This window comes from Giraffa tippelskirchi, chromosome 1 (assembly GCF_054371585.1).
Source record: "Giraffa tippelskirchi isolate mGirTip1 chromosome 1, T2T-mGirTip1v1.2.pri, whole genome shotgun sequence".
Lineage (NCBI taxonomy): Eukaryota > Metazoa > Chordata > Mammalia > Artiodactyla > Giraffidae > Giraffa > Giraffa tippelskirchi.
Window position 1 is genome coordinate 44,932,407 of NC_137275.1, and position 4,983 is coordinate 44,937,389.

A 4,983-nucleotide genomic window follows, 5' to 3' on the forward strand; every position below is an offset into this window, starting at 1 on the left:
GAGACATGGGTTCCATCCCTGGGTCGGGAACGTCCCCTGGAAAAGGAAATGGCAACCCACTCCAGTATTCTTGTTTTGGAAATCTCATGGACAGAGAGGCCTGGTGGGCTACAGTCCGTGGGGTCACAAAGAATCGGATACAACTTAGTGACTAAATAGCAACAGCATACTGGGTTTATCACATTTCCATCCATCTAGCCAATGCCCTATCCATCCATCAATCCATCTTATTTTTTGCTGCATTTCAAAGAGTTGCAGACATCAATATATTTCCTCTCAAGCACTTCAGAATGCTAACATTAACTGGAGCTATGAAAATCTTTTAACAGCAAAAGAATTAAAAGTCATTTGTCTGGAAAGGAACATAAAGTCCTTGGATCCTTGGGGGAAAAATGATAAATTACAATTTGGACACTTGGATGAATTTCAGTGTTTAATAGCTAAGGCCTAGAAAAATAAAGAAAAATTGATAACACAACTTATGATACTGGTAAAAAACAAACCTCTAAACCCTTAAAACTTTCATCAGCAGGAAGAAGCCTTCAAAAGTCATTCATTCCCCAAGAGAGGCATTTTGTGCCAAGCCCTGCTCTGATATGCCTGTAGAGGTTCCCTCTCCTACCCTACCCCCCTGCATGTGCACAAATCTTGACAAAGGCAGAGAAATAGAAGAGAGCTTTCTACCTGCAAAAACAGAAGGTTGTTAGCTGACCTGGCTGTTGTTTCAGCATTAAGGATAATCTACTAACTAGCCAATTAACTCCTAAGTGGGTGGTAAGCTGCTACACGCTAGTTCTAGTAACTTCTAGAAGTGAAGCGCCGAAGAATGTAGAGTTCTTAGCTCCTCCAGTACCAAAATGCAAAGCAGAAGTGACCACATAACACAAAATTAGTTGATCTGGCTTCCCTGCATTCTAAACACATTGGGACCAGTCTGTGTTTAGGAGAAAATAATTTGTAAGCTTTGAGAATGCTAAGAGGCGAGTCATCCTGGGTATCAGTGTTGCTAATCCAGTGTCTGACTAACTGCATGCACAGAATTTTCTCAGTGGATTTAACATTCAATGAATTTCACAGAAATTCCATTTTGCAGTGTGCTGTGACTGACTCCTTTTAGTATTGAAGATGGTCTCACAGAATTTTCCCTCTCTGATTGGTGCTTGATTTATAAAGTCTTGCCTTTTTTGGCCATGTCCAGGCGAGTCAAGAGGGCTCTCTTAAGCCCTATCCTCCACTTGGAGCTCTTTTGGAAGCTGAGAGTGCGGAGCAGTGGTTCCTGCCTCCAACTGTTCCCTAAAGTACTCCCCCTACCTCCTCCCACCATTCTGTCTCATCGTCCTAACACCATGATGAGGATTTTAGCTCCTGATGACCTAGTTCAGGAAGGACAGATGGTGGCCATGGCAACCGGCTCTAACAGATCTGAGAAAGGGGCCTCTTCATCTCCAAGGTAACTGTCAATAAAGGGAGCTCTTGGGGCCATGGTGGGCCACCATCTCAGGAGGCATGGGGCCTAGGGAGGAACATTCGAATCAACAGTGGGGACAGAAGAGGGGCCCCCAGGAAGTTTCCATCCTCTGCTGGACAGCCCTGCCCCCAGTATTTGCAAGCCCACAGCCAGATACAAATGGAGGTTTGTATACCTTATGTCTAAACATCTAGAAAGTATTTTAAACAAAATGTTAACTCCTCTGACTTTGACAAATATACCACTAGAAAGACCTGAGAGGCTGGATTTTAATTTAGAATTCCTGGACTCCTCTGAGATCTGAGCTTGAACGTGGCAGCACTGGAAGATAGATCCCTGGCCACACCCTGCAGGCTTCTCCTCTCTCCCTTCCTCCCACTACCATCCTGTCCCACATGCCCTGGCCTCACTGTCCCAGCTCTACCCACGTGCCTACAAACAGTGGCCCATGGTCAGGTGTTAGGTCCAGGGAGCACACATACTCGGTGTGGTCCATTTTCTGGAACTTAGACTCCAGGGGCACATTTGCTTAGCCCTCTGATTCCTCACCTAGTGGGCAAGGATGCTGCCCAGTGTTGGCCAGAGCAGGACACTTTAAAGCATGGGGCCCTCTTGCCTGGTCCAAGGCAGTTTACAGGAGCTCTCATGTATTGTCAGATGAAGCTTAGGGAATGGGAGGTGGGGAGGACCAGGCACTTCTTGGAACTCATTAGTTCAGCAAACTGATATTTTTATGAGTGGGTTCTATATGCTTCTGATACAGCTGCAAACAAGACAGGTGGAGTCACTCCCCTTGAATGGCTTTCAGTCTGAAGGTAGAGACATTACACACTTAATCATGTCAGTACTTTGATCACAAAAGCATTGAGGGCTGTGGAGGAGAAACACGTGGAATCAAGATAGTTTTCAACAGGAGGACTTGACTTGGTTTAGGAGGCAATCAGAGGAGGTTTTCTTAGGGAAGTGATGTTGAAGAGACACAGAGGATGAGTAAGTTATTCAAGAGGAGACCCGGGAGTGGGCGGGGGAAGGATTTCATACAGAAGGAACTCATACGTAGGCAGCACTGAAGCAGGTATCTTCAAACTGTGCTGTAAGGGGGAAGAGGTGGGGTAAACATCAAGAGAAGGAAATGTCTGATGGGTAACTCATCAGCAAATAGGAACGTGGAGAGAACTAAAGTGAGCTGTTTCTACCTGGACCAGACTCTGCTTTGTGATCAACACACAGCATCTCCATTATCACTGAACATGACTGTTGCTCAGAGGGTCAGGCATTGTTGTCCTACATTCACAGGGGAAAGATGATGTTCAGAGGCTAAGTAGTTTTCCCAAAGATGCACTTGTATTCAGGAATGGGACTGTATGCTCTGCAAGTACTTAAAAAAAAAAAACAAGTAACTCAGTGAATTGGCTTTTGGTGAATTCTTCCTTCTTTCTTTAATAAAGGTAGAGATTGAGGATCTGTTGAAAATAAATATCAGGGCAGTATGACAGTATGTTACAGGATATATGTTTACTGGGTTTTCTTTTTGCTTAATGAGACTCCTTTTAACACATTATGACCAAATTATTTGTAACCTGGAGATAAGGTATCAGTGTCTTGGGTGGTCCAGGAGCTATTTCCACAGGTTTTTGGATGATGTTTAAAAAGAAAGAGAGCTATTCTCAGAAAGTGTGTTTTTTTCCTTAGATATTTAAAGAGAATGAAAGAATAAGTCAGAAGAGATGCAGGAAAGAGGGAAGAAAGAGAAAAGTTTCCTATTGACATTTGTGTTTACACATACACCCTGACCCACACATGCACTCATAAAAATTTATGAGTTCTTCAGATTAGACCTGGAAATTATGATCCATTTCTAGAACCTAGTGGGGCAGGGTGCCAGCAGTAGCCCAGTTTTCAGTACAGTTAATGTGGGGTGTGAGTATGGGGCAATCAGAACAGTGTAGAATGACCCTGATGGAACATGGGGTCTTCACTCAGACCACTTATTTGAAACCTCGCCCTACCACTTGCCCATTGAATGACTGTGGGCAAGGCATTTAACTTTGCCTAAATTCCTTGTCTGTAAAATGAAGTTAATATATTTCCTTCACAGGATTATTGTAAAGTTTAAATGAAAGGGAATCATCCACATATAGTAGATTCCCTTGGATGCCTATTCAATAGTTCTCTATTTCTTCCTTGCTGACAGATCACAGTTCTGTTTGGGGGTTTGCAGAAGCGCAGGCTCAAGAAAGCTGAACTCCATCTCTGGGGCCCAGGGAGGACAATTAAAATGATTTTTCTCCATTTGTTAGAGATATATAGGAACTGATTCCTTCTGCTGTTTCTTCTATGCCATGATGTTGGGAGCTGTGGCAGCCATTCTGAAATCATGAAGAGAATTAGCTAAGGACAAGCCAACCCATGGAGAATGACAGACTAGAAAGGAGAGAAGAACCTGGGTGGTCAATGATATTGTTTAGTCCCTGAAGACATTTGATTTCTGGTCTTTTTTGTAGATAATACATGTCTGATTGAGATAATAAATGTCTTTGTTGTTTAGGCACAAACTTTGGCCACCTGATGTGAAGAACTAACTCACTTGAAAAGACCCTGATGCTGGGAAAGATTGAGGGCAGGAGGAGAAGGGGACGACAGAGGATGAGATGGTTGGATGGCATCACCGACTCAATGGACATGGGTTTGGGTGGACTCTGGGAGTTGTTGATGGACAGGGAGCCCTGGCGTGCTACGGTTCATGGGGTTGCAAAGAGTCAGACACAACTGAGCAACTGAACTGAAACTGGATTATGTATAAATGTTGCCCAAAGCACCCCAAGGGAACACCCCTGCATAGATACATAATGCATAGTGAAGATGCAATTGTGAAGCACAACCAATTAAAAGTGCGTCAGACTTAGAGACAGGAGACTTAGTTCTGGCTGTTTCTCATGACTGTTACTAATATTAGTTCTCTCATCCTCCGAAACCTTGAATCTTACTTGCCTAGGCCTGTGGTACTGACCAGATTCTTCCTATCTGAGCTGATTTTACTCAAAGCATCTTCTCTGCCCAGATACTTTCCTGCAGTATTATCAGTTGAATCTCTTCCCCAGACATCTACCCCCATCCACCCTGCCCTAGAATTTCATCCCTTACCCCTGGTCCCCACAGTTCCTTCTAGATCAGTCCTGCCCTCCTCCCACATCTATACCCTTTGCACCAGCTTTGCCTGTTTTGTTTATGTCTGAGTAAACAAAAAGGCAGTATTGCATTTTTAAACTACACAAAACTAAACTAAACATGAACGTGGGGAGCTAAGAAGTCACTGCCAATATTTGCAGTCTCTAGAGTAAGATTCTCAAGTTGGGGAGAGGAGGGCTATTTTGTCAATGAAAGGACACTGTAGTGTCTGGAGGCACTTTGGTTGTTATAACTGGGGGATGCTACTGGCATGTACCAGGTAGAGGCCAGGGAGGCTATTAAACATTCTAAAGTACAGAGGACAGCTTCCCATGACAAAGAATTAT

At 43.8% G+C, this 4,983-nt stretch overlaps 1 long non-coding RNA gene across 1 annotated transcript; it reads left to right on the top strand.

Annotated features, from left to right (window-relative positions):
- Positions 1-1,424: 1,424 nt before the first annotated feature.
- Positions 1,425-4,023, top strand: LOC145515718 (uncharacterized). The gene is made up of 2 exons (XR_014060986.1): positions 1,425-1,633; positions 3,769-4,023. It is a non-coding gene; the product is annotated as an uncharacterized LOC145515718 (long non-coding RNA).
- Positions 4,024-4,983: the final 960 nt, after the last annotated feature.